This window comes from Eurosta solidaginis, chromosome 2, assembly GCF_040869045.1.
Source record: "Eurosta solidaginis isolate ZX-2024a chromosome 2, ASM4086904v1, whole genome shotgun sequence".
NCBI classification, from domain to species: Eukaryota; Metazoa; Arthropoda; class Insecta; order Diptera; family Tephritidae; genus Eurosta; species Eurosta solidaginis.
Window position 1 is genome coordinate 95,638,769 of NC_090320.1, and position 12,608 is coordinate 95,651,376.

At 44.0% G+C, this 12,608-nt stretch overlaps 1 protein-coding gene across 9 annotated transcripts in view; it reads right to left on the minus strand.

The window, feature by feature from the left end:
• The window catches only part of TM9SF4 (transmembrane 9 superfamily protein member 4), an 884,035-nt gene that overhangs the window by 683,669 nt on the left and 187,758 nt on the right, over positions 1–12,608 (minus strand). The window lies entirely within an intron of this gene.

A 12,608-nucleotide genomic window follows, 5' to 3' on the forward strand; every position in this document is an offset into this window, starting at 1 on the left:
ACCAAACTGAAAAACCCTATCAAAAACCAGGACCTATGTTATAAAATAACTCCGTCCTCTTGGCAAATACTAGAAGCTTTCTAAGACTTAAGCCACTTGCTGCTTCTAGATCTGACAGCTTTATCACTCCAAATAGCTGGAGTCTTAGCCTGGAAAGCGCAGGGCATGACCACAGAACGTGCTCGATCGTTTCCTCCTCCAACCCGCACTTCCTACATCTGCTATCACTGACCAAGCCTAATTTAAAGCATGTGACGCCAGAAGGCAGTGTCCAGTCAGAATACCCGTCATGAGTCTACAGTACTCTCTTTTTAATGATAGAAGCAACTTTTTTAGTCTAAGGTTGTAAGACCTACACATAATCTTCGACACTACAGCCCCGCGCTTGAACCCACGCCTTTCCAGCTTGGTCGATCATGTGCACCTCTCGCCTGCGCTTAATCTCTCCCAGTCTAATTGGGACGTCTACGGAGCAAGCTTCAAGGGATGCGCCCTTTTTAGCTAGTTCATCCGCTTTTTCATTCCCATCTATTCCCATATGCCCTGGGACCCAATATAGATGTATGTTTCTCCCCGTCCCCATTCTCTCATAACACCCTGGATTAGGGGGTCGGCAGTTCTTGGTCACCGACATCCCGCCGCCCTCCTATGAGGCGAAACGGCGTAGATGTCAGTCCTAAACAGCTCCACCTCATAGTCGGACGCCATGGAGTTCGGCTAAGCCGACACCAACGACAAGGTGCCTACCCTAGTGACGGGCTTTCCCGGATAACATTATAAAAACTTTAAAAAGAAGAGCTCTATCAGAAAATGTGGAAACTAGACCAGAAAAAGCGAAAATATTTAAATCTGTAGTTTATGTACCTAAACTATCAGAGCGCCTTGCAAAATCTGATTGCTGTAATAGTGAGGAAATAATAATAGCCCACAAGCCAATGAATACCTTAAAATATATTTTCAATCGTACGAAATCAAAATTGAAAACACGTTTCGCACAACACAAATCTGATTTTAAACTATGTAATCTAACAAATAACCACAAACCAGCACTGATGGCCCACTGTGCAAGGGAGGCACATACTCCGAACTTCGAAGACGCTTCAGTTATCCAAATAGAGAAACAATGGAAAAAGAGATATACATGCAAATTATACATATAGTGAATACACCTACAGACATATGTATGAATTACAAAAAAGATATTGATAATACAGCTCAAGCATACAGACACTTCTTAACAAAAAATAAACAGTTTAATACTCCTCGTTAGACAGTACGGATGTAAAATAAATGTATGTATCAAGTGTTTTGATTAATTTATAGAATTATTGTTTTTACATTATATGTTTTTATGATTGTTGTTAATTGGCCCTGAAGACGATTACCGATGTGTATTCGAAATATATTGGCATAAAATATAAACACCGTGCTTTTATTTATATGACCTCGAGCCAGCAAATAAAAAGACGATACTTTAATTTAGTTACAAAATCCTTGTGCTACCACAAAGTTATTGTGTCCCTCCTCCGGACAGATCGACTGTCTCTCAATAAAATGCATAAAAAGAAAAGGATAACAAAGCAGTTAAAGAAGGCAGTCCCTTCCCAAGGCAGTTGGTTCTATGTACCGGAGCGACTCGGGATTTTTCCCGACCAAGGACTGTCATTTCAATGCAACCCCATTTAATTTGTTGAGTCCCTCCCACAAGTTGTCATCCTCTCAGCAGCTCCTTGCAGCGGCACTGCTCCATATTCTCTTGCTCCGGGAAGGTATCGAATCCAATCCGGCTCCGTCTCCTGACCCCGGTCCTGAGAAATGGTTTTGCTGCATCTGCCGGAAAAGAATCTTTTTAGGACGGTCATACTCTGTTCAGTGTGTCTCGTGTAAGGGATGGTTGCATCGGACAGGTTGTTCTGGGCTTGATCCCAAAACCCGACGTCCACGTAACTTTTATAAATCTTTTGTGGCTCCTTGCTGTACACGTCCAAGGGCGTCCGGTAATCTACGCCTTAGCGCCCCCCCCCCTACCTTCCAGCAGCCCAGCTGCTCAGCAAGCCACAACTAGTACCCGCTGCTGCTCGCGCCCCGCGGCGCCAACAACTCAAACAGCTGCTACCGCTCATAACTACTATCTTCGTAGTAGAGTCGGTAGCAATGCTGAGCATCAGCCCCTGCACCCGTCTTCTCCCCCCTCTTTTCCACCAGCAATCGTGTAGGTCAGGGAAACAGACTCTTAGTCCCTAACCCCGTTTGCACCGTTTGCCAGCACAGAATATATATGTTTGCGACATCCGCCCAATGCAGCTCCTGCCTTGGGCGATGCCACTTTCCTAGATGTTCTGGTCTCCGCGACGGCAACCCCCCGACGGGTTTCATTGCGCCATGTTGCCAGGTCGCAAACCCCAATCTACCGGGTACCCCAATGCTTGTCCAAGGACGCCCAGTCCCAGGGCCACAACAGCAGTTGCGTCCTGGCCTTCCTCAACCCAGGCGTAGTCACCCGTCACTTACTCCCAGAGTGGCGACGTCTCTCCCTATGCACTTCAGAATTCTGCATTTAAACTGTAATGGATCAACTGGGAAGATCACGGAGATAGTCGATGTCATGCAGCGGCACAACATCCACATTGCTGCGATTCAAGAGACTAAACTCACAGCAAGATCTGCACTGCAAACCTGCTCTGGGTATAATGTCCACAGAAAAAATCGCATGAGCGGAAATGGAGGCGGCCTCGCGTTTATCATACACCACTCTGTGCAATATCATATATTTGATCCTGGCATCGACCGCAGGGTCAATCTCTTAGAACGTCAAGGCTTATCTGTCCGGTCAGGCGATGCAAACCTAGAAATCATCAACATCTACATCCCTCCTGCCACGTGTGCCCCAGTCGATACCGCCCTAATATCAGAGCCTTACTCACTGGCAACAATCGCATTATCTTAGGCGATTTCAATGCCCATCACGATCTATGGCACTCAAACTTGCGGGCGGACAGTAGGGGTGAGATGTTGGCGGATCAAATAGAAGAAACGACGTTCTGCACAATAAACGGAGACGCCCCACACGTATGGTAGGAAGCTGTCACAGTTCGCCGGATATATCAATCGTGAGCGCAGAACTCGTAAACTGCGTCAACTGGCAGCCGATGGTAACATTGGCATCCGACCACCTGCCTGTACTTATTTCGTTCGAGCGTACCGCCGACTTCATCGTTACAGAAAAACGCACTTTCATAAACTTTAAAAAAGGAAAGTGGGAGGAATACAAATCTTTTACAGACAACCTCTTTGCTGCCCTCCCTATCCCGACTGATAGCCGCCAAGGGGAGCGTGCTTTCCGCAAGGTCATTGAATCCGCCTCGGCACGTTTCGTTCCCGCCGGGAGAATTCCCGAAATTCGGCCCCACTTCCCGGCGGAGGCCGCAAATTTAGCGAGAGAACGTGACCTTATAAGACAGCTCCACCCAGGCGACCTCCAAATAAGGGACATAAACCAACGCATCAGATTGCTTGTGGATGAACACAAGCGGGTGAAATGGGAGGAGCACCTAAGAGGTTGTAACCTCTCTGCCGGTGTGGGTAAACTTTGGTGCACCGTAAAGTCCCTATCGAATCGGTCCAAGCACAATGACAAAGTTTCCATCGCCTTCGGCGATAAAGTGCTGTCGGATTCGAAAAAATGCGCGAGCTCTTTCTGCCGTCAATATGTAATGCATTCTACGGTCGACAAAGATAGACACGCACATAAACATAAATTCAGCGCGTCACCAATTACCATCACCGCCAGAGAGGTTGAAGATGCCATTGGTCACGCTAAACCATCCAAAGCAGTGGACCCAGACGGCATAGCCATGCCGATGCTTAAAAGCCTAGGGAAAGAGAGCTTCAAATACTTAGCGCATGTCTTCAATCTGTCTCTTTCCACCTTTGTGATACCCGAAAAATGGAAAATGGCCAAGGTGGTCCCGCTACTAATGCCTGGGAATCCAGTTAACATAGGAGAGTCGTATCGTCCGATATCTCTCCTATCGCCAGTAGCAAAGACGCTTGAATCCATTTTGCTCCCCTACCTCCAAGCAAATTTGCAGCTAGCCTCTCATCAGCATGGCTTCAGAAAACTCCATAGCACCACCACCGCGCTAAATGCCATCAGAACCCAGATAAATTACGGTTTAAATCAAAACCACCACCATAGAACAGTACTCGTAGCGCTAGACCAATTAAAAGCTTTTGATACGGTCAACCATGGCACGTTACTGCAAAACCTGGAAGGGTCTACTCTTCGCCCATGTCTTAAAAGGTGGACCGCAAATTATCTCGGTGGTCGGCAGGCATCGGTGCAATTTAGAAACGAAACATCAAAATCAAGAAGAATTAAACAAGGCTGTGGCACCCCTTGGTGGTGTCCTATCCCCAGTTTTGTTTAATTTCTACATATCTAAGCTACCTTCACCACCAGAAGGAGTCACTATCGTTTCATACGCCGATGACTGCACAATAATGGCCACAGGCCCAGGCCCACAGATCGATGAGCTCTGCAACAAAATAAACGGCTACCTCCCTGATCTCTCCAGTTTTTTCGCCTCGCGAAACCTTGCATTATCACCGACTAAATCTTCCGCGACCTTATTTACAACATGGACGTCCCAAATGTCGACCATTTTGAACATCCACGTCGATGGCACTACGCTACCGACTGTCCTCCACCTCAAAATCTTGATCAGGATCTACATTTTGGTGAGCACGCAGGCGCAATTGTTCCGAAAATCCAGAGCCGTAATAAAATCCTCAAATCCCTTGCTGGCAGTACCTAGAGAAAAGATAAAGAAACGCTCATTACTACATACAAAGCAATTGGCCAGCAGTTTACGTGCTACGCGTCACCCATATGGTCGCCAAGCCTAAAAACTACCCACTGGAAGAAGCTACAGGCCTGCCAAAATACTGCTCTCAGAATCGCCACGGGCTGCCTTCTTATGTCCCCAGAACACCATCTACATAATGAGGCGAGAATACTCCCCATCAGGGAGAGAAATGAGATGCTAACCAACCAGTTCCTGTTGAATACGCAGAGACCTGGGCATCCAAACAGTCATCTGATTGATGATCCAACACCGCCTACGGGCATAAGGAGTCATCTCCGTAAGCATTTTGAGGAAATACGGCACCTGAGAACCCAGCCGTATGAAGCAAAAAAACACAAGCAGGTCCATGGTGAACTCCACAAACAGGCGTCGGACCTTTATGTCAGGAATTGCCCGGTGAATCCAGTACTCAAAGAAAAGTACCCAAAGCTTGTGGAAGATGAACGCATACTCCCCAGGGAAACACGTGTCACTCTTGCTCAACGTCGTTCTGGATACTGTAACAGGTTAAACTCTTACCTATCCAGAATCAACCCCGACATACAAAATGTATGCCCCGCTTGCAATGTGTCCCCACATGACACCAACCATCTCTTTAATTGTAATGTGGAATCAACGCCTCTAACACCCCTTTCCTTATGGTCCACCCCTGTTGAAACTGCAAGTTTCCTTGGACTCCCGTTAGAGGATATTGATGACAATTTGTGATCGGTCGCGGCTGTTAGGTGGGGCGAAGCACTGCTACAAGAACAATAACAAGAAGAAAAAGTGCTTTTAAAAATAATCATAGAATAAGGTGTAAAATTAAAAACATTTTCAAAGAGGATGAATTTAGAGAAGATTTAGGAACGACCGTTAAGCCAAAAAACGGACGTATAATGCATAAGGAAAACATCAAAGTAAATCATATCCTTACAGACACGTAGTGCATTCGAAAATATACGAGTACTCCGATATTAGTTGTAAATCATGGGACGATAGCTATTGCGAAGAGACATTTCTTTATCATCCATACCGTTGATTTAAAGGAATATGAAGATATTTTGAGGGAAAATGAAGATCTCTACGAAGTTTTCGGCAGAAAAAAGGACGAAAAAACTATTTTGAAACATGATATAAACCAATTGAAAAAGCTACTTTCTTTATTTACAAATTGAAGATCGAAAAGATCTATTAATCTTATCGGATCTGTTTAGAAGCTTATATCTGGCTCCCCAGACCACGATCATTTGGTGCGGTGGCATGCCACAGAAGAGGCTCTCATATGAAACGGAAATACGCAAATTAACATTAATCAAAATTTGCAGATTCAGAGGAACAAACAAAATCAATCAATTGATAGAAAGAACAAACGCAATAACTAAGCATGATAGTGAAAACAGTAAGCTCGTAGAATTAAGCATGATAAGAAATAGAATTATAATATCCGACTTGAGTAATATTGTAAACAGTATAGCACTTTCCAAACTAAACACCATAAATACTATGATATTTGACCTGTATGAAATAATTGAGTTAATAAAATTAGACTTTATAATTTCAATAGCGGATCTAATGCTGTCACAAAAAGTTAAAATTTATGAATCTGAACACGAAATCAAATACTTTGAGAAATTTCCTAAGCAAAGTGAATCTTGTAACGTAGTTAGGATATATCCCGTTATTCATAGTGGTTCAATTTTATATATAGAAACTAATATTATGGGGGTAGATGTATTGAAACTGTGAAAGCGCTTACCGCATGCCAATCAGCCGCAGACATGTTAGTGTGCATCGAATCCGCAGACTCGCCATGTGTAACCGCATTACTGAACAATAACACAGCAACATGTCAGACAAAAACAGCAGTCGGAGTACCCAAAACACAGCATGTTGATGATGACAACGAAGCCTCGGCTGGTGTGCGAGAAGATGGTAAAACTACAACGACACTATTGAAAGGAACCTACGTGATTAACTTTAAAAACACTTTACTGCTGAATGACTCAAAGTTTGAAACCAGACAAAGTCCAACACATATCCTTGAGCCTCCTAAAACGATGTCGATAAACATCACTGACCATAAAAAGCACCTAACTACTAAGTATTTGAACAACATTCATATAATAAACACTAAAAGGCTCAATCATATCGCAGTCGAAGCTGAGCAAACAAATGCAGTAACCTGGCTATGGCTTACATTTATTACAATATGTTTCATTACATTTCTCCTGATTAAACTAAAACAAAACCCTAAAATAACTGTTAACAATGAAACCTACGGAGGAGGGCGGCCCATTAGTGTAGAGGACATGGAAATAGCTACAATTAACGCTATAAAAGAAGTCAACCGAAACAGGGGCGTCTCAGTTTAAGAGGGGGAGAAGTTGACAACGCTTTTCTTCTCACGCCTAAAATTGACGATGATACGTCTACAATTGGACGTGTGATCCGAAATTTCCTACCGCTGGATATCAGCACTGGCCGCAAAACAAAATACACCGGGCACCCCAATGCTTACCCAGGGACGACCAATTCCAGGGCCACAACAGCAATTGCGCCCTAGCCTCTCACAACCCAGGCATAGTCACCCGTCACTTACTCCTAGAGTGACGACGTCTCCCCCGTTGCACTTCAGAATTCTGCAGTTAAACTGTAATGGATTAACTGGTAAGATCACGGATAGTCGATTTCCTGAAGCGGCACAACATCCGCATTGCCGCGATTCAAGACATTAACTCAAAGCAAGATCTGCTCTGCAGACCTGTTCTGAGTACAATGTCCAAAGAAAAGATCGCGAGAGCGGGAATGGAGGCGGTCTCGCGTTTATCATACACCACTCAGTGCAATATGATATATTTGATCCCGACATCGGCCGCAGGGACAATGTCCTGGAACGTCATGGCTTATCTGTCCGGTCAAGCGATGTAAACCTAGAAATCATCCACATCTACATCCCTACTGCCACCTGCTGCCCAGTGGATACCGCCCTAATATTAGTGTGTTACTCACTGGCGACAATCGCATTATCTTAGGCGATTTCAATGCCCATCACGACCTATGCCATTCAAACTTGCAGGCGGACAACCTGAGACAGCCTGAAATATTGGCGGATCAAATAGAAGAAACGACGTTCTGCACAATAAACGGAGACGCCCCCACTCGTATAGTAGGAAGCTGTCACAGTTCGCCAGATATATCAATCGTGAGCTCAGGACTAGTAAACTGCGTCAACTGGCAGCCGATGGTAACATTGGCATCCGACCACCTGCCAATACTCATCTCGCTCGAGCGTACCGCCGACTTCATCGTCTCTGAAAAACGCACTTTCATAAACATTGAAAAATGAAAGTGGGAAGAATGTAAATCCCTTACAGACAGCCGCTTTGCCGCCCTCCCTATCCCGACTGATGCTCGCCAAGGGGAACGTGCTTTACGCATGGTCATTGAATCCGCCGCGGCTCGCTTTATTCCCGCCGGAAGAATCCCGAAATTCGGCCTCACTTTCCGGCGGAGGCCGCAAATTTAGCAAGAGAACGTGACCTTATAAGACAGCTCGATCCCGGCGACCACCAATTAAGGGACATAAACCAACACATCAGATTGCTTGTGGATGAACACAATCGGGCGAAATGGGAGTAGCATCTAAGAAGCTGTAACCTCTCTGCCGGTGTGGGTAAGCTTTGTTCCACCGTAAAGCTCCAATCGAATCCGTCCAAGCACAACGGCAAAATTTCCATCGCCTTTGGCTATAAAGTGTTGTCGAATGCGAAAAAAAATGCGCGAGCGCCTTTTGCCGACAATATATAATGCATTCTACGGCTGACAAAGCTAGACGGAGGGACAACAGACACGCGCACAAACATAAATTAATTTCAAGGCAAATTTGCCACTAGCCTCTCATCAGCATGGCTTTAGAAAACTACACAGCACTACCACCGCGCTAAATGCCATTAGCACCCAGATAAATTGCGATTTAAATCAAAACCCCACCATAGAACAGTACTCGTTGCGCTAGATCTTTCAAACGCTTTTGATAGGGTCAACCATGGCGCGTTACTGTAAGACCTGGAAGGGTCTACCCTTCCTTTCTTAAAAGGTGGACCGCAATTTATCTGGGCGGACGGCATGCTTCGGTGCAATTTCGAAACGAAACATCTAAACCAAGGAGAGTTAAACAAGCGTTTCCACAGGGTAGTGTCCTATCCCCACTTTTGTTTAACTTCTACATATCAAAGCTACCTTCGCCACCAGAAGGAGTTACTATTGTTTCCTACGCCGATGACTGCACAATAATGGCCACAGCCCCAGGCCCACAGATTGATGAGCTATGTAACAAAATAAACGGCTACCTCCGTGATCTCTCCAGTTTCTTCGCGAAACCTGACATTATCACCGCCTAATTCATCGGTGACCTTATTTACAACATGGACGTCCCAAATGTCGACCATTTTGAACATCCACGTCAATGGCACTACGCTACTGACTGTCTTGCACCTCAAAATCTTGGGTGTGACGTTCGATCAGGATATACATTTTGGTGAGCGTGGAGCCGCAATTGTACCGAAAATCCAGAGCCGTAATAAATCTTCAAATCTCTTGCTGGCAGACAAAGAAACGCTCATTACCACTTTCAAAGCAATTGGCAAGCCGATTGCATGCCACGCGTCGCCGATATGGTCGCCAAGCCTAAAGATTACCCACTGGATGAAGCTACAGGCCTGCCAAAATACTGCCCTCAGAACCGCCACGGGTTGTCTCCGTATGTCCTCAGAACACCATTTACATAATAAGGCGAGAATACTCCCAATAAGGGAAAGAAATGAAATGCTAACCAAACCGTTTCTGTTGAATACCCATAAACCTGGGCATCCCAACAGACATCTGATTGATGAGCCAACACCGCCCAGGGGCTTAAGGAGTCACCTCCGTAAGCACTATGAGGAAATATGGCACCCGGGAACACAGCCGTATGAAGCCAAAAAACATAAGCAGGTCCTCAGTGAACTCCATAAACAGGCGTCGAACCACGGTAACCCAGCGGGTCAGGGGTTAGAATATACCCGCGGTAGGTATGCCTGTCGTAAGAGGCGACTAAAATACCGGATTGGCCTGAAGGTTTAATGTGGCCATATAAATCGTTCCCGAGATGGTCGGGCCAGCACCTTAATGATGCTGTGTTACCGGAGCGTACCGGATCTGTAAACGGCAAAGGACCATCACATCGATCACTCCCTAAACCTTCGGGGAGCAACCGTATCGCTACAACAACAACAACAACAACAGGCGTCGAACCTCTATGTCAGGAATTGCCCGGTGAATCCAGGACTCAAAGAACAATACCCTAAACTTGCGGAAGAGGAACGCACACTCCCTAGGTAAACGCGTGTCACTCTGTCCCAACTTCGATCTGGATACTGTAACAGGTTAAACTCTTACCTATACAGAATCAACCCCGACATACAAAATGTATGCCCTGTTTGCAACGTGTCCCCACATGACACCAACCATCTCTTCAATCAATGTGGAACCAACGCCTCTAACACCTCTCTCTTTATGGTCCACCCCTGTTGAAACAGCAAGTTTCCTCGGACTCCCGTTAGAGGAGGGCGAGGCACTGCTACAACAACAACAACAGAACTGACTTTACAACCCAACCCCATTAAACTGTCGCCCAAACTGCTGACAATATGTCTACCATTGGGCGTGTGACCACATACTCCGCAAAGCTTGCTATAAGCTTTAACCTCAGCAACAACAATATTATCTCAACCCGAAACTCACTTCCGTTCACTTAAACTCGCAACAATTGGAATTCCCAAGCACCAAACTATCACTACAGTGGCAACGACAACAACAACATCAGCTAATTTCAGCAGCAAGTAGTTAGGTTAGAGTTAAGTTATATTGTTACAATTAATTCATTTTATAAAGAATCTTAAAAAAGAGTACACGGCTCAATATTATAAGTGTTGCGTGCTTTACTGGGATAATGAAAAATTGTGTTTTAACTAACTTTACGAATCTACCTGGGTTCGCATCGTGTCTTCCGTGGTCGATATACTCGTATAGTAATATTGCTTATGGTATCGTGTTATACGTGTACGTATGACTGGCATCGTAATTTATGGTGTTTTCTTTTTATGAAAAAATTATACCTTCGTGTTATACTACTAATTTATATCCCTTCTTCCATCCTAAGCAAGAACACAGGAACTCACGAGAGAGCAGAGAACAGCCAGCAGGGTGATATTATTATTATTATATTATTGTATTTAGGAAATATTAGTACAATAAGACCTGACTGCAGTCTTTTTTAGTACAACTTTAATCACATAACTCTTACTCAATAATATTTATGTTAACAAAATTAATTTAATTTAAATTTAAAAATTATATCAAAACTAAGCATCCAGTTAGGAGTGTATAATATTATACTGTTCATAGAAATCAGACAGAGTCAAAAGCTTTCGAAAAATCGAATAGACAGAGCAACGTGAGCTAATTTTTATCAAAAAGGACCCTTATATCGTCCAATATTTTCAACAACGCAGTTGAGCAGCTGTGTTTGGCTCTAAATCCCGATTTAAAGGGTGAAAGTAGTTTATTATTTTGGATATGAAGGGTAATTTGCTCCGCTAGAAGTCTTTCAAAAACTTTCGACAACGCAGGTAAAATACTAATAGGGCGAAAATCCTTTGGTGAGCTTGCAAGTCTATTTTTGGGCACAGGCTTAACTATGGCATCATTCCACAGATCAGGGAAGCATGATGTTGTGATACAATGATTAATAACATGGGTAAGGCAACTCAATATATATGGTATTATAATTTTCACGAATTTTAGCGAAATCCCATCTCCGCCAACTGCGTTGGATTTTATTTTAAAAACGCATTTCGCGACATCATTTTCAGACACAGCTGAAAATTCAAAGGACGTGCGCGAGTAATACGCCTTAGAACAAGCTGGAAAATTATCAATGGGTACACTGACTTGTGGACTTCTGACGAAAGCATCATTAAGGTCATCAGCACTTAGTTTGCAATCGACACTGTCCTTACCATATACACGTAAATTCTTCCACTTACGCCACAATGTATTACATGGAAGTGATGGATCAAGCTTAGACCTAAAATATTCACGCTTTTGAGCTCGAATAATTTTTGTCGCCGCATTTCTGGCAACTTTAAATAAGTTCCAACAAGGTTCAGTCCGATGTTTTTTCCATTCCCGGTATGCCTTGTTGCGTTTCATTATTGCCACAATAATTGCACTGTTATACCACGCACAGGATGAGGACTTTGACTTGGACTTTACCACACGTTCAGGAACATGATTATTAAAAGCTTCTTCTGTTTCGCTATTCAGGAAACTAAGCTTTTCATTAGCTGTAATAAGATTCCAACATTGACACCAATTTACAATAGACAGATCATAAAATAATGCGTAATGATCCAAGAAACGGTAATTTCTAAATGTATATGAATTACTTGTATGACATTGGCCAAAAGGCAGGTCAAGGGTACAGAACCATAAGTCATGGTCGGATATAAAGGAAATTTGGCCAAATTTCAAAACACCCGAGGGGTCAGATGTGATAAAATAGTAAAGTAAACTCGGAGACCTGTTTTTACCATATCTCGTAGGAGCACGCATATCCCTTACAAGAAGATTCACGTTAAAATCACCACAAACAAAGAGGTTATCATGGTTCACCAGGTAGGAGGACAAAGTATCAAAAAATGGATCAAGACTTATACT